Raw genomic sequence first — 18,928 nt, 5'->3', positions numbered from 1 at the left:
ACAAACAACCACATTACCCCTTACAGCAAAAAGAAAAGATAGCAAGCAGAGAGAGACAAGCTAGGAGCATCCACTCAATCAGAGGCACAGAACACCATCACCCATACACCATTCATGCACATCACAGCATACACCACAACACATCACCCCACACATCACCCCACACATCCTCACACATATCACTCAACACCACATCTATGGCACCCCAAAGACACCCCAGGTTTTCAGAGGAGGAGCTAAGTGTCACAGGTGCAGCAGACGTCCATTGCAAGTAGGATGGACCTATGGCGGAGGATCGTGGACAGGGTCAATGCCGTGGGACAGCACCCAAGAACCAGGGATGACATCAGGAAGAGGTGGCACGACCTACGGGGGAAGGTGTGTTCCATCGTTGCAAGACACCAGATAGCAGTACAGAGGACTGGTGGTGGCCCCCCTCCTCCCCCACAACTTACAACATGGGAGGAGCAAGTCTTGGTGATCATGCATCCTGAGGGCCTCGCAGGAGTAGCATTAGGACTGGACTCTGGTAAGTCAAATCTTTACTACTATATCCCCCACCCTACCTGCATGCCATCACATACCTCCACTCTCACCCTCACTATCATCACCCCATCACCTCACATATTCCCCACCATCACAACCCACCCATCCCAATACCAAGCCCTGCATGCAACAACAATGCATGCCCAGCAGAGAGACTCACCCATCCCAGAAAATCACCACTCATACATGGCCAAGCCGACAGGGAAATCACAATCATAGAGGGAAACACACCCATGCACAATATGGCCCATGCAGATACATTAACAATGCATTTGTATCCCAACAGGACCCATACTCAACGTCACAGAGGAAGAGGTGCCAGCTACATCCAGTCCCCCCCTGAAGAGGCCTACAGTGATGACAGCAGCTCTGCACTCCTGGATCAGAATGACCAACCTGGCCCATCAGGGACCTCTGGACAGTCGGGTACCCAGGCACATCCCAACCCACCACAGAGCCTCCTCCCTCAGGAAACACCAGCACAGCACCCACCCAGCGGGCCCATGTCACTGTCCCCCGGACACGTCCATCATCAGTGTGTCCACCACTAAAGGGACCCCAGGCAATCCCACAAACCCAGGATGATCAGGGACCTGGGGTCAGTGGGCACACGGCTTAGGGGAGAGAGGCACAGGACAACAGGGAAGCTGGGAGGACTGCTGTGCGACAGGGGGAGGACAGGCCCAGAGAACCCACTCTCCAACATCCTGGGAGCATACCACCATTCCCAGGAGACGATGGGCCAGATACTGGCCAAGCTGCAGGAGATCTAGCTGCTGCGGGAGGGACAGTACCTGGGAATCAGGGATGACCTAACAAAAATATAAACCATCCTGGTCACCATTGCAGGGGTGCTGTCTGACATGGGCAAGACCACGAGGGAGGCAGTGGCAAAATAATGGGCACCTGACACTAGCCAAGCCGAGGAATAGCCTTCCACCTCAGCTGGTGCTAGTGGACAGGAGGCCCCGCCACTGGAACAACAGGCCACCAGTACCCCACCCCCTGCAGAAGGAAAACCACCGCGCAAACGGTCCCTGCGATCCAGGCAGAAGCCAGAGAACATTGCCAAGACCCCCGCCAGGAAATAGGACTCTCCTGAAAGTCACCCTTCTGTCCCACTCTGCTACCCTATCCACCTTGAACTGCCATTGTTCCCCTGTTCCCCTTCCTATGCCCCCTTGGACAATGTACCTGTGATAAAAAGAGACTGTCCCCCACCATCACTCCAGCCCCTTGCACATACCCCTATGCTTATGAGCACCTAAACAAACACCCTTGAAACAAATACCAATCTGGAGTCAGTCTAATGATTCACAAATGTATTAGTACAACATTATCAAAGCAGTGCAACGCAAATGTACAGTGAAATATACTTCAGGATGACCTTTGGTTGGCAGCAGTACATATAGCAGGAGCCAGAATAGGGCACAGATATCTGAAAATAGAGATTCCAAAGGGAACAGTCAGTGGGCATAGACATAGGGAAAGAAGCTGCCTTGTACAATGTCCAACATATAACTGAAATGTAAAGTGGAGTTACAGTGTCTTACCTGTGTGTCACTGGAAGTACTGCTCTATTATATTTGTTCTGTTGTCCACATCTTCTTCCTCTGCCTCCTCTTCCTCACTCTCCACAGGCTCTACCGCTGCCACAGGACCATCTCCAGGGATATCCTCCTGCAGAAAAGGCACCTGGTGTCTCAAGGCCAGGTTGTGCAACATGCAACATGCAACGATGATCTGGCACACCTTCTTAGGTGATTAGTACAGGGATCCACCTGTCAGATGGAGGCACCGGAACATGGCCTTCAGGAGGCCATAGGTCCTTTCAATGATCCTCCTTGTACGCTCATGTGCATCATTGTAACGTTCCTCTGCCCTTGTCCTAGCATTCCTCACTGGGGTTAGTAGCCATGAGAAGTTGGGGTAACCAGAGTCACCTGCAAGTATCAAGGGACAACTGTTAGACACACACTAACCCTTAGGGACAATCCCATACCCAGACACCAAAACATACTTGGTGGGGACCTTTGGCTCACCTATTAGCCACACCCGGTGCCTCTGGAGTTGGCCCATCACATATGGGATACTGCTATTCCTCAAGATAAAGGCATCATGCACAGAGCCAGGATATTTGGCATTCACATGGGAGATGTACTGGTCCGCCAAACACACCATCTGCACGTTCATCGAATGATAGCTTTTTCTATTCCTGTTAACCTGTTCATTTCCCGGGGGGAGGGGGGACAAATGCCACATGTGTACCATCAATGGCACCAATGATGTTGGGGATATGTCCCAGGGCATAAAAGTCAGCTTTCACTGTGGCTAAATCCTCCACCTGGGGGAACACAATGTAGCTGCACATGTGTTTCAGAAGGGCAGGCAAGACTGTGGTCAACACGTTAGAGAATATTGGCTAAGACATCCCTGATGCCATGGCCACTGTTGTTTGGAAGGAACCACTTGCCAGGAAATGGAGCACTGACAGGACCTGCACTAGAGAGGGATTCCTGTGGGCTGGCGGATAGCTGACATTAGATCCGGCTCCAATTGGGCACACAATTCTTGGATTGTGGCACAATCAAGTCTATATCTAATGATAATGTGTCTGTCCTCCATTGTCGCAAGGTCCACCAGGGGTCTGTACACCGGAGGATTTCGCCATCTCATATGCTGCCTCAGCGGATGAAGCCTATGGAAGAGAACGGTGAGCAGAGGGTCATATTCCCACATCTATTGCACTAATGTTGATTTATTTACTTTACAGAAACAGTATGTGAACTTGAGAGTCAGTTGTTGTGCTTTGACGCAGTTAGGTGCCATGCCCTGTGCCCCCCTGAAATGGCGGCTGCCTGACCTGTGAGGAGGGACAAGTGGAAATGAGGTAATGGCACTGGCATTATGCGCCGTTGCGGTAGGTGGTCGATGGCCACTGCGCAACTTCGCATTGGATTATTATTGGGCCCTATGGGTTCCAGGAGCCAATGGCGATGTACACCGGCGATGACGGTACCCACCGCCGCGGACATGACCACCATTTTCTATCTATTCACTCACCTGCTACCTGACCTTCAACAGGAGAAGACCTACACTGCAGGTGCTGCTGTTACCTGTGTCTGGAAGCAACAATGGCTCATGCCTCTGGGGAAAGGGCCCCTGCCTTCACTGCGGAGGAGTTGGAGAAACTGGTGGATGGGGTCCTACCCCAGTACACATTACTCTACAGTCTTCCAGACAGGTGAGTACACTGGGAGCATGATGCGTGGGCCATGAATATGTGGAGTGCAGTGGATGTAAGCCACATGTTGGGGGGTGCTGAGGCGTCCTGGCCAGAGTGCAGCATGTAAGGTGGTCAGTGTATGTGCATCAGGGGATAGGTGGGAACTGGTGGGCAATGAGTCTGATGGTCCGGAAGGGTGAATAATTTCCTATACTGCTGTCTTTTCCTTCCAGGTCAGCGCCCACCAGAAAAAGAGTATTTGGCGTGCCATCGGCAAGGAGATGCAGACCCTGGGGGTCTTTCACATGTAGAGCATCCACTGCTGCAAGAGATGGGAGGACTTGCGCCGCTGGTCAAACAAGAGGGCGGAGGCCCAGCTGGGGTTGGCCTCCCAATGAGGAAGCGGTGCCCGTTGCACCATGACCCCCCTGATGTTCTGCATCCTGGTGGTGGCCTAACCGGAGTTGGATGGGCGCTTGAGGGCATCACAGCAGCCACAAGGGGGTGAGTACAGATTCTTAAAGCTGACTTTGCGTGCGTTAGGAAGTACGTGGGTGGGGGATGTGGGCTGTGGGTGCCCCTAGGCTAGGGCGATCATGGCAGGATAGGTCCCTTGTTGGCCAGGCTCTGCAGCACTCCTACCCCAATAGTGTAAGTGGCCTTTCTTCTACTGGGCAGGCTCCTGTGGGTTTCTTGTGTGCAAATGCTGGCATTAGGCATTGTACCCCTTGGGCTGGTGACTGTCTTAGTAAATGGTTGGGCATGGCCTAGTGCATAGGGCTGCTCCCTGTGTTTTGTGTACATCAACGGTAGTGGTGTTGCTGGCATTGACCAAGTGAATCGTCTGTCTCTTCTTCCCCCTTTTTGTTTTGTCACCCTGTCCTTATGTGCATTAGCATCATCTGGCGGAGGAGCAGAGGCACTGGCGATGGAGGGAGCTGCATCCCACATGGGCCTGGAGGCCAAATTCACCGAGGGTGAGGGCACCAGTGGGACAGAGGGCGAGGGGAGCACCACAACGGGGATAGGAGGGGAGACCACAGACAGCGACTCCTCCTACGATGGAAGCTCCCTGGTGGTGGCGGACACCTCTGTGCCCACCCCAACAACAGGTACAGCCGCCACCCCCCTACCAGCACCGCCCTCCCAGCAGCCCCTCAGCGTGTTTACTGTGCCCGGTCACCCAGGAGGGTGGGCATCTCCTTCACCCCAGACACCTCGGGCCCCACCCCAGTCAGCCCTCCTGCCCTAAGTGAGGAGGCTATTGACCTCCTGAGATCTCTCACTGTTTTTGCAGTCAACCATACTGAATGTCATCCAGGGTGTCAAGAGGCATTTGCAACAAACAAATGCATACCTGGAGGGCATTCACTCTGGTGTGGTGGCCCAACAGAGAGCATTTCAGGCTCTGGTCTTACTACTGATGGCAGCCCTTGTCCCTCTGTCTAGCCTCCCCTCCAATTTCCTCTACCCAGGCCCAATCCCCTCAACCCCAGCCTATCCCAAGCACACCTTTAGATCAGCATTCACCCAAATCACCACACAAAAGTGGCTCAGGCAAACATAAGCACCACACTTCATCTCACAGGCACTCACACGAGCATCATACCCATGCAAACACACTAACATCCACTACCTCCACTCTGTCCCCCTCCTCCTCATCGTCCACCTCCCTCCCAGTAGCGTCTCCACTCACACCTGCATGCACTACATCTTCATCCACTACCTCCATCACCAGCACGCCCATCACAACACACCCCACACGAGCAGTCACCACCCTTACAACCATGCACACGTCCGTGTCCTCTCCCAGTGTCTGTGACCTCTCCTCCCAAAGTACACAAATTCAAGCACCCACCCACCCAACGGCCATCCACCTCACAACAGCATCCAGCCCATGCACCTTCATCCAAACTCAGCAGACAGACCCCTCCTACAACCACTCCCTCTTCCTCCACTCCCAAACTCTCTCCATCTTCCCGTCCCAGTGTATCCCAAAAACTTTTCCTGGAAAATGTTGACCTGTTCCCTACCCCTACCCCCTGTCCTTCCCCTCGGGCCAGGGTGTCCAGATCCCAGGCCAGCACCTCAGCCACCAATTCGGCATCCGCTGAGGTACCTGCATCTCCCAGAGGATCAAAGGGGCACCTGTCAGGCCAGGCAGTGTGCCACCGACCCCTGCAAAGTACCAAACCATTCCGCCACCTGCCAAGGTGAAGAAGGGGCCAGCATGCAGCAAGGCCAAGGAGCACGACCCACCCAGCAAGGCCTCCTCCAAAACTCCAGCTGCCAGAGCCAAGGTCCCAGCAGCATCTGCCAAGGTGAGGAAGGGGCAGAAAAGCCAAGGCAAGGCACTGCAGCCCTAGGAGGCTCCAGGTGAGGGCCTGGTGCCCACCATCAGAACCGACAGGCCCACCACCTGTACCGAAGCCAGCACCGCCACAAGCACTGCCGCAAGTACCACCACCTGCACCGCCACCTGCACCACCCCAGCCACCACTACTGTCAGCAGCAGCATCCCCATTGGGCAGCCATCCGAGGCTGCAGGAGACAGGCTGGTGCCTACCTCCACCACTGGCAGCACCAGCACCTGCACCACGACCAGCACCGCCGGCATCCCCGCTGCAAGCACTGCCGCAAGCACCGCCGCAACCGCCGCCACCTGCACCACTGACAGTAGGACCACCACCAGCAGCATCAGCCCCAGTGTGCATCCGTTCGAGGCTGCAGGAGACGGCCTGGAGCCTCCCACCACCACTGGAAGCCCCCCCAAAATCACCGGCACTACCACCAGTTTGCAGCCTTAGTTGCTGCAGGATGGAGTCTGGCGCTGCCTTCATGGAGTATAGTGCTACCTCATCCATGCAAATCTCGTGCCTCAGACACCCAGGGGAGGGAATGTGAACTGCCACACCCCAAGTGCTGCATCACTGGGTACAAAGCCCCCTCCAGAACCAGTGGAGAACTGCATCCACTCACCCTATCCTTGACAGGATGAAGCACACTGGGCACAAGGCCCCCTCCAGAACTAGTGGAGAACTGCATCCACTCACCCTAGCCTTGGCAGGATAAAGCCCACCGGGCACAAGACCCCCTCCAGAACCAGTGGAGAAGCCATCCACTTCAGAGACTTGAGAGACTGTGGCTTTGCACTCCCCAGGACCAAACAGTGGGCAAACCACCCACTTGAGCGACTTGAGAGACTGTGGCTTTGCACTCTCCAGGACCAAGTAGTGGGCAAACCACCCACTTGAGAGACTGTGGCTTTGGCTCCCCAGGACCCAGCAGTGGGCAACCCACCCACTTGAGAGACTTGAGACACTGTGGCTTTGCACTCCCAGGACCTAGCAGTGGGCATGGAGCCCCCTCGAGGAGCAGTGGCATTATTCCATCTTCCGGCTGAGGTGCGCCCCCTCCCCCATCCCTCTGAGGTGCCTGTGTGTTTTTGACCTGATGCCCCTGAAGTGTTATCTCCGTATTGAGGCAGGAGTCAAGTGTGGGCTTGGCCCATGATTTTTGGCCCAGTGGGCACGGACATTTGCAAAGGACAATGTACGGCCTTCTGTACATATTGTAAATATTTGTATATATTGTTTTTCTATTTGTTATGTATATCTGCCTATTTCAAAAATATCACTTATTTCACTAAATTCCTTTTGGCCTTGCATTCTTCCAGGGGGTAACAGGGTGTAAATGTACTGTTGTTGCATGTGTTTGTGTGTATGGTGTTGTGGGTGAGGGTGGAGGTAGGGGTGTTGCGTGTGTGTGTCACTCTCTTTTTCTTCCCCCCTCCTCTGTGTGCTAGGTGCAGTACTCACTGTGGTCGTCGCCGCCGCCTTTGATATTCGTTGTGTATGAGGAGATAGACCAGCATTGGCAGGATGTGCAGCTAGGGCTCCATGGCATCCTGGTTCTTCGTTGAGTGTCGAGCGGTGAGTGGTTTCCCTTCCAAAGACGGTTTCCGCCCTGCTTTTGATGGCATTGGTACCGCCCCAGAAAAGCTGGCGGATTGGTGGGTTGTAATGGGGTGGGCGGTACATTGTCTTCCGCCTGTCTGTTGGCGGTGACTGCTGCGATGTTGGTTGCTACCGCCGTGGCAGTCGGAGTGTTAAAGTGGCTGTCTGTGTTGGTGGTTTCCGCTGTGGTTGTGATCCTATTTTTTTTACCGCCGGCCTGTTGGCGGTATTACCACCGCTTTAACACCGACCACCAGGGTTGTAATGAGGGCCTAAGTATTCCTAAGGCATTAGGCTGCTTCATCAGGTTGGTGGTGACAGTCAAAAGATTGGCTCATCAATGCTCATATGAGGGCTACAGCTACATAAACAACAAAGTAGTGTGTCGCCGGTATCTCACACAAGTATATGTCGGAATGGTCAAGAACATATGTCTCCTTTCAACTGTGTTAGCTTAACTGTTTCAAAGATGTCATGTTCATTCCCTCACCTAAAGTGCAGCTGATCAGCACATCTAATGAGCTGCTTGAGTCTAATAGTTTCTACAAGCTTCACAGATGTCATGACAACAACTTCAATACCATGGTAACATAGCACAATCAGCAAACCTACCACTTTAGATTGTCCAAGGTTTCTATTTACAGTGACAAAAAAGCTATTGGATGTAGATTCCACACGTTAAACAATAACAGTGTACTCTATTTCTCAACAGGTCGAGTTGGCACAGCACCTGGCCAGACATTGTCCACTGACTGGACTCCCAACCCGCCTCTGGATGAAGCCCTTATTGATGACAGCTCTCCTGGACATGTGAACATGTATGATGATCCTGGCCCATCTGGGCAGCCTGGTTGGATGGCAACAATTAATCTCACTGTGCCCACAACACCACCTCCCATCCCCACTGCTTCTACATCACAGACAACAACATGCCCCCCACCCTGTGTAACTAGCGCAGTTGCTATCATTTTGTGCACCCCAGTCCTAGGTCCTGAGGAGCAAATCAACAGTTTTGACACTGAGGGTCCAAAACCCAGCTAGTTATTGCATCCTGTGCCAAGGGTACAGGCTTATGGGGATAGGGTCTATGAGAGGGCCAGCAGAGTGAGGCCACTAGGGCCACTCATGACCAGGATACCATCAGCCAAGTCTTGGAGGTCTATCAGGAGTCCCAAGGCACACTTGGCCATGTGCTGACCAAACTCCGGGAAGCAGCTGCAGAGGGACATGAACCAACATATGGAGGACCATTATTTTAACATAGCCACACTAACAGGGGTGCTGAGGGACATCCATACAACCCTGAGCAGAGGTTTTCCACCAACATCTACTCCTTCCCTTTGGGCCAACTACATCAAGCACAAGTACATCTGTGGCAGACACAGGAAGAGAGGCCCTGGCAGAGGACCAACCAGCCTTAGACACCCCTGCCTCTGCAGCAGCAGAACACTTGCCCTCACAAGCGGGGACATCCATATAAAAATCCAAGAGGTGCAGACGGCAAGACACCCACCACTGCCAGTAATACTCCTATCTTTAAAGTCCTCCTTTGTGGACTGATCCGGAACCCCATTCCATTTCTGATGGGAGGAGTGCTCTGGACTTTGCACTTCCGATGCTGTGGCATCTACTCCTATGATTTCATTCACCATAACTGACTTCTTTACTTTTCATTTATGTTGCTTTTTGCCACAAGTTTGTTTTCACCCTTAGCACTGTAATAAATTAATCAGTCACAATCTCATTGTCTGCTGTTTTAAACTGCACATTTAGCAATGTAGATATGTAAGAACATGTGAACCATACAATGAAAAAACAAACTACTTGTGGAAAGAGTGATATGATGCATGTATGCACTGTCCAGCACAGGATTACAACCATTCTACACAAACACATACATACAAGTGTCTTGTCAAAGACAAAATATTATTACAGTGTTCAGCTCATAGGCTGTCAATGTCTGAAACATAGCAAACCATACATGATTTAATCATACTGGGTAAATATCACATTTACAGGTACAATCCTCCACGGAAGGAAGGGATATATCAGACATTGGGCCTGATTACAACTTTGGAGGACGGTGTTAATCCGTCCCAAATGTGACGGATATACCACCTACCGTATTATGAGTCCATTATATCCTATGGAACTCGTAATACGGTAGGTGGTATATCCGTCACATTTGGGACGGATTAACACCGTCCTCCAAAGTTGTAATCAGGCCCATTGTCCTGTAGAATAGGCAAACATGAAATTGTTTGAGGTCATCAGCTGGAGCCCTATTGCCTACCTCGCAAAAGGAATCCAACATCATATAATGCAAGACTCAGACATATGGCAGTACAACAGGTTCTGATCACAGGGTCATTACATTCAGTGCTTCTGGTAGTACGACATACACAAATGTCATTGATGTGCCACAGTCACTTTGGCCTACAATGATGAACCATATCAACAGCTACATATAGTAAATAGAAAAAGAGTGTTTTGCCAGTGTAAAGGGAAAAACATGAATTTGGCTTAGGACTACATATTTCTGAACACATGATGCATCAGGGCCACCACATGACCAGGAACAAGTCCAATGGAGTCTTTGAAACTTCCATCCCATCACTGTGCAAGCTGTTTTGGCACAGGTCGTGTACATCCAAAGTCTGTGACCTACATTCCCAGGAACAATCCATGTCCACTTTGAATGTCCAAACAGTATCAGATACCTGCTACTGTCACAACTCGAAAATGTCCCAATGAAGATGTCATGGTGAACATACCTAAACAAATGCAAAAACTAAGAGTATAGTTATGAAACCATACATATGAAACAATTCCCAAAGCAAACGTTTGGAGAATACAGTCCGTGTTATAAATCTCACACAGACAAGGCAACATGTCCAAAATTTGATTGTGTCAAAAGCGTCCTCATCAGACACACTTTGCCACTATTTGCTAGAGCTTTAGCTTTTGAACTTTTACAACAAACATACTCTTCACATCATCACAACAGTTCATTGTTCAGTCAAAGTCATGACATCTCTTGACATACTTACACTCATGAAAAGAAGAGGTTGATGAGCTCTTGTCACAAGCCAGCTCCTTCCTCTTCACCACTATCATCTTCATTTGGTATTTCTGGATTCTAACCCCATTATGCTGAATCTCCTGTTTTGTAATGAGGCATACGTCCCACAATGAGTCACATACTTCTTGATTGCGCCACCTGACATTGCACACACAGGATCACAATGGATGTAATATACCAATAAACCAGGACCTCTCTGGCTGCAGTTGTGACGTCAGCTGGGGTATGGTTTGTTCCGCATAACAAATAAATCATGGGCTGAAACTAAGAACTAGGCATAGACATTTACAAAATACAGATCTGACAAGCAGACAACTTACACGTTGATCGAAAGGAAGTTCTTCCTGTTGAGATAGACTTGTTCATTGGCATGCGGTGGCACCCATGCTATATGGGTGCCATCAATGGCTCCTACAACATATGGGAGGTGACCAAATCCATAGAAGTTAACCTTTAAATTGGCTAAATCCTCACATTTGGGGAACATGATATAGCTGTTAATGTATTTCATCATTGCTTAAAACACCACTGAACATAGGCTGTGAAATACCACCAGATATAGCCACTGTATATTGAAATGACCCTGTGACCAGGAAGTGTAATACTGCCATGAGTCTCATAATGGGTAGTATACATGTTGGAATATTGTTTTGAGGTATTAGATCTGGCTCCAACAGAGTACATAGATCTTGGACTGTTTGCCTATTCAGATGGAACTGCTTTATTATGTCACATTCTTCCATGGTCTGGAGCACTTGAAGTGTATAGTAGACTGGAAGGTATTGCACCCTTCCTTCTCTAGGGCACCTATTTATGGAATGAAATGAGTTGGAGCATTAGTCACTCTGTCCAGACCAATATGTCTGATGAGCAATACGAGAGTCATGTGAAAAAACATTACCAACTGGAAATACATTACACCCACTACTCATCAAAACTGTCTACTACTCAAGGTCCAGCCATGATCCCCATGGTTGTCCAGACATGTCTGTACAACATATATGTTACATAACACACCTATCTACTCCTCTTCTGCCTCTTGATATTGTAAAGTAACTTCTAACCACCAAAAATACCAACACCAGCGGGCATACACTGCACTGCGTTTATATGGCATCTGTGACCAGCAACTCACTACATTGATGATTGTGTAGGAGAATCTACATATCAAGGGAGCTTTACATCTTGGAGATGTTAATACACATTAATAGAAGTTGTGACACATTTAATAGCCACCAATATTGTAGTTTCAACTGCCAAAATGGCGGATTACTGAACTTGTTCATTGGACTTTAGAATCCGCCGCAGGTGGAAGTAGATTGCATGGTGGGTAGCTCCAACTGTGGCGGACATAGCAATAGGCTAACGTTGCTCACTGTGATGGTCATGGCCCAATGGCTGTGCCCGTCAAGGGTGATGACTATCTACATGGCGTACAGGTACGCCGCGGTTTGGAAAATAACTCACTTGCCACCTGACAGTACTGCCATCAACTCCTCCAGCACTTCAATTGCTGCGTACCAACTGTGGGAGCAATCATGCCAGGCCAAGCAGGTTGGGGATTGTGGAGCTCTGTACTCTGAGTATTTCAAATGCCCATTGTGCTGTGTGATGTGTGATAAGCCTTGGATCCTCCTTGTGTTTCACTCATATATCTATGCAAGTAAACTTTACAGCCAAACAATGGTATGTCTGATGAATTTATGATGGTAACTAAGACAGTAAATGTATTTCAATTACAGCATGAGCAAGCACATGCATACCGTTTGAGTCAGATGAGGATTTTGTTAGCAATTTGTAAAGTCCCACAAATCACACAGCACAGATCAGGCCTTGGCAAACTGTGGTATGAGACCAATGTAAAAATCACTGAGCCCTTCAGAACACCACACAATCCTAAACTCAAATACAGGATGGCCACAGGATGTACTGTCATACATGGACGTGAAACAAATGTGCTGTTCATGTAGGTTCTATGTGCTCGGCCTGCAGAGTGTAAGGCTGGGCAAAGCATTTTCACAGAATGGGATATAGTCCAGGCTGGTGCACAGTAACTGTGGCTATGCAACTAAGGCACTGTGCCCATTCCCTGTAGACCTTCTGATTTTTAGATGTGGTCTGAAGGAGTCTTTAGAAGTAAGATTTGGTCTGAATGTTTTTACATTGACTACATTCGAGATGGGGACTGAGTTAACCATCTGATCTGGTACTTATTTCCATTGACCATCATTGTCAATGTGTGTCATTGCCTAATGACAGGCCTCTTACTCTCAGACGCCTGTTGTCACCTTTCCAGAAGTCATGTTTGTACAGTACAGGCCTATTCCACAAGTGACAACCCCACAGTGCAGATAGTTGGTTAATGCAGGGGAGATCATGACATGTGGATCACCAGCTTTGTTACATGCAACCAGTCAGACCAAACATACCTTGCTATGTAGAATGTCAACTCTGTAGGAGTGCCACACATGACAAGAAGTGTTTCCTGTGATCCCAGTACCTACCAGACAAACCCACTCAGAAGTGGAATGAGATTCTATTATATAGATAAGATACCTGTACATCCATATAGAAGAAGCTTTCAGTGACACCCATGCTAACCCTTTCTTTGTCTTCTAGGTCTGATGGTGTAGTCTGTACTATGGTAGTTGTCTGTTTGGACCCTATGCAGTGAGCCAATGTGCCTGGTTGTGAAGGTGCCTGTACAGTCATGCACAAGTTGTTTACCCATCAGAATGCCCCAATAGTATGTTGGGTTTCCTAGAGGCTCACATCACAGTACAGGCTGCTTGGCCTTGGGCTACATGATGTTAATGGGCTTGCTTAGTCAGTGTAGGCCATGCCCAGCTTTGTGGATAGTCAACAGATGATTCCAAAAGTACATAGTTATGTCCCTGTACTTATCACCATATGTTCTTTACACATGTTGTCTGTTGATAATTATAAAATGCTTGTGCTAGATGTTTCCTAAATGTGTGGTAAACAACCAGTTACACTAAAAAGTGCAATTGTGACATATTCATTTGTCCATTGCATTCATATAGGTCAATGCCCATCAGATGCAAGGGATTTGGAGAGCTGTTGCCTAGAAGGTGTGGACCCTTGCGCACTGTTGCAGACAGAGCTTCCAATGTCAAAAACGCTGGGAGGACCTGATATGCTGGTCCCAGAAGATTGTGGAGGTCCAGCTGGGGCTGTTCCCCCAACGTGAGTGTGGCACACACCGGGCCCTGACCCCCATGTTGGCAGTGGCCTACCCTAAGCTTGATGGGCGTTTGAGGGGAGAATAGCAGCTACAATGGGGCAAATTCCTACTTATTACATTGCCAGGTTGATGAGTTAGAGGCAGCCATCCCCCCATGAATATTGGAGATGGCCAATGTGCAATAAACCAAATGAGGTATTGGTTGTGTAGTTATGGTAGTTGGTACATGGTGATGTCTTTTACCTCTTGTCCTATTGACCAGAGACACAACAGAGTACAGTCCAATACCAATATACTCTCTTGGACAGACACATGGCTGAGTGCGGTGGTCAATCATCTCATGTTGTTCCATGTTGTGAGTGTCATTTGTACCAAACAGTTCACTTGTCTTCAGTGTGTCAGTCCCAACATCAAACAACATGAGGTAATAGATCACTGTACTCAGCCATGAGTCTGCTCAGGAGAGTATTTTGGAATCTGTACCCAACAGGCCACTTGTCTTCAGTATGCTAAGAGTGCTGATGCCTCACAACGGTGTCCATCATACATGTTGCATAGCATACATTATCCTTTGTCTACAGTCACTGAGCAACACTTTCCCCTGGCAAGTAGGGAATGTTCAGTTATATCATTTGGATAACATCACTGTTGGTATTAGTCTTTGTGCCTATATGTTATTATGTGTACCTTGCACTTTTGTGGTGTCATTTCCACTACTGTTTTATACATGATCTACCTGTCTCCCTGGGATAATGCCTGATTCCATTACATATGTGTGCATGCCAACATCTATTAGAAATAGTTTTATATGATGCATATACAGTTTATGTGGGACCACAGACAGGAGTGTGCCAACATTGTTTGTTGGGTCACACATACCCAAACCCATTACTCCATGTCATTTGTCATGAACTATTGCAGAAGCAATGAAGGACATGACAGGTAGACCTTCAGTATGTATGTGCTTACAATGTGCCTTTCCATGCCATTTATGTTAAATAATTTGGCTAAGTGCTTTGCACATGTCATTTGGTAAAGGTTTATTTCCTGAGTGTTGATATGCATCAAGGAGTGATATGCAGAAATGTTGGAATCATATGTGAAAGTGTATACTCAGTAATCCAGTAGAATCTGTGTTTGCATGAAAAAAGGTATGGAGATGTGCCTTCCCACTGAGCAACATGTTAAAAGCCCTCTTCAGATATTGGAGATTCCATGAGTGACAACAACATTCAACATTCAATAGAGTATTGTCTTCTAGTTATAAAATGCTAGAAGGGTATTCTTAGCAGTACCAATTGAAAAAGGTGGTTTCCAGCTGATTCATTGTGTTGTAGATATTTGTTGACATATCTCCTAGACATTTTCACTAGATTGTCTCCAGTGTACTTTTATATGCAAGATGTGTCATCTAGCAAAGCAACATTAGAGTGACTCCCATTACACTATTTAGACAATGTAAATATTGTGAAGTTACCATTGGTGAGTTTTTAAAGTGTGACACAGGTGTTTCCATGTCACCTTCATTGGGCTACTGTACTTCTTACTACAACATGGCTGGATTATTTCCCTATCATTTCATTGTGATATGGTATTGGGTATATGAACATTTGCTGAATACATTACCTTGTGTGGAATCTGTGAAAATGTCCTTGGCATTGCCATTATATTTGATGCCAACAGGTTAGTGAGTGGTGCTACAAGAGCCACACTTTTCAAGGTGACAAGGTCTCCTACTTGATCCAGAGGTATTGTGATTGGACAACTTCACTCATGCAATTGAAGTTGTCTGTGATTTTGATTTTCCTCTGTGCAAATGTTTACAGCTCATGTAGCAGGCATGCATGTGGTGTTGCAAATGTTGGTGGTACTTTGGAGGAGGCTACTGTACATTATAGTAATATTTTGTAATCAAAGCTGTTGCTCAGGTGTGTTCAGACACATTCACTGACCGTATTTGTATTTGTAATTTCAGCAGTATCACAGGCAAGCAGAGGAGACAGGGCAGGTATCAGTGGGGGAGCAGCTGACCACGGTACCTCATTTAATGAAACATCAGACACGGAGGGGCCCAGTGCCCCCGGGGGTGAGGGGTGTGCCACGGAGGAGAATAGCTCCACATCATCATCTTCTGAGCTGACCTCCAGTGGACACTCCCTAGTGGTGGCGGAACGCTCAGGACATACACCTGCTCCATCCTAGTCTGCCACCCCAAGTTCCATCTTCACCCTCCCTGTTGCTTCCAATCCAGTTTGCCAGGACCATCTCCTTCATGCCAGGGATCTTGTCCCCTGGCCCTGTTACCCCTGCTGCCCTAAGGGAGGAGGTTATCTCTGGGTGAGACTGCCATTCTGAATGCCATCCAGGTGCAGGGCACCAGCTCCAATATATAGTTGCGTAACTGGAAGACATTCAAAGTGCTATATCTGCCCTACAGAGATCTTTTCAGGCTCTGGCCGCCACCCTCATGGAAGCCTTCCACCCACCACTCTCTCCCCTCCACCACCTTCTTCTTCCCTATCCAATTTCCCTATTCCCATAACTGTCAAAGTACACTCACACATACGCATGCACACACCTCAACAGCCACAAGAAGCACACATAAACACAAACACCACAAAACAAACAAGCACTCACAACCACCACCACATTCACTACACCCCAGGCACCACCCCAATACTCACAGACACAGCCACAGCCACCACATCCACCATACCCCCAGACATCACCCTGGCACCCACAAACTCAGCCACCAAATCCACCACACCCATGAGTAAAGTAGGACTAAGAGCCTAATTACGAGTTTGACAGTCGGAACACTAGACGGCCATAGTAGTGGCTGCCAAAAGACCACCATGTTGGTGGTCTTTCAGACCACCATATTGCGAGTTACACAGACAGGACCAGCAAAACCAAGTCAAAAAACCCACACAGCCAGTACCGTTGAGGGTGGAAAATAAGCTGTCCCACAACCAGTACCGAAAGCCCAACTACTGAACGTATTACAAGTCAAAAGTCACAGTGGTGGACACTCATGGTGGTTCTCCTAAGGCGGTTCAAACCACAGGGTTTCACAGTCAACAAAGAAAATACAACAGCAGATTGGATATATTTGAAAACAATACAGCTGACACACATAGTCACACCCGACACACCTGCAAAGTGCACCATAAAGCACACCCCTTCACAAACCACAATCCTTTGCGTCTACACCAAACATCCAAGCCAGAGCACATCAAAAAATCACCAAACCATAGATTAGGCACATCCACAACTTTCCCTCCATGGCATCCAGGTACCAGCTGCATGTCCAGAAGACTGGGGGTGCCCCCCCTTACTAGACTGGGGATGCCCCCCTTACAACTCACATCCTGGGAGGAGAAGGTCTTGTCCATCCTGCATCCTGACAGGAATGCCTGGGGGAGTGGAGTCTGGTAAGTCACAACACAAACCTATCACCAAAATGCATTGTCATGCATGCTCACTGATCACCTTTTGCCACCTTCACTGTCATCCCTCTCGTAGACCCCGGGGAACAACATCTCTGTATAGTATATATAATACATGGAATGATTGCACTGCAATTCCCAGCAGCCACTGTTCTACAATTACAAAAACCAGAACAGTGCATCCTACTCAAAATTACCGTGTAGTCAACTCCCCATTGTAGTGTACCCACCTGAGAGGATTACTTCTATATTGTGTGTGTGTGTAGGAATGGCATTCAAAGGCCTGAGAAGACTAGGAGGCAAAGCTACCATCACTCCACAACTCCACACAGACAACACAGTGTCCTCTGCTCCAATGACCATTGTCCCTGAACTCACCATTGAAGGGTACTCACCTGGAAGGATGACAACTGTACAGTGTATGCATAGTACAGGCACTGACAGGACTGAGAAGGCCAAGAGACACTGGTTCTGTCACAACAACCACCAGAACAGTGTCCCCTTCCCTGAAGACAACAGTATTACAAATCTCTAACGATGTGTACTCACTGGGGAAGTTGGCGTCTGTCAGGTATTGTGAAGCAGTGGGAGTGATAGGATTGCAACTCATAACAGGCAATGCTCCCCTAACTGCAAACAATAAATCTGTGTGTACCCCAAAATAAACGTATACCAAATCATCATTGTAGTGTACTCACCTGTGAGAAAACCATCAGTGTTGTGTGTGTATTACAGGGAGTTACATGGATGCAACTCACAGGAGGCCCCCTTACTGTCACTTCATACACCATCCCAGTGTACACTTTCTAATATACCCTTATTTGGGACTTCACGCATGAAGTGAACACACCTGGGAGGGGGGTTGACATAAAACAAGTGCATGAAGTGCAGGGAGTGACATGACTGCTAAGGCCAGCAAGCTCTGTCTCCCAAATCCAAACACAAACCCAGTGTGCATCTGTCCAAAAGTCATTTTCTGTTAACTTGCAATGGAATCTTACTCACCTGAGAGGATGATCTATGTATACTGTGTGTGGCACTTGGAGGAACATGACTGTAGATCCCAGGAGGGCCAGTCCCTGTAACTCCAATAGCCAGTGTCCATATATGACATTGTGCATTTGCCTGTGAACACACAAAATACGTTTTTCTACCTAGGAGGAAACAAGATACAGATCATGGTACACTCTTTGATGTGGCTTACCACCTAGATCCATGTTGAGCAGCTAATCCAAGATGAAAATATTGAGGACAAGGAAGGACAGCTTAACCTGTGTGCAACAAAATAATGACAAAATCAAAGACCTCAAGATGTAGTACCTGAATAGTATAAGCAGCAGACACATTGACAATACACTGAAAACAAGATGAAAACAATCACATACACAAAAAACTCCTGGGTCTGCCTCATTACAATCAACTAGGCCAAAAATGTATCAAAACCAGTCTGCCCAGCCACTGTTT

The sequence above is a fragment of the Pleurodeles waltl genome, chromosome 3_1 (genome assembly GCF_031143425.1).
Source record: "Pleurodeles waltl isolate 20211129_DDA chromosome 3_1, aPleWal1.hap1.20221129, whole genome shotgun sequence".
NCBI classification, from domain to species: Eukaryota; Metazoa; Chordata; class Amphibia; order Caudata; family Salamandridae; genus Pleurodeles; species Pleurodeles waltl.
This window is presented reverse-complemented; position numbering follows the sequence as displayed.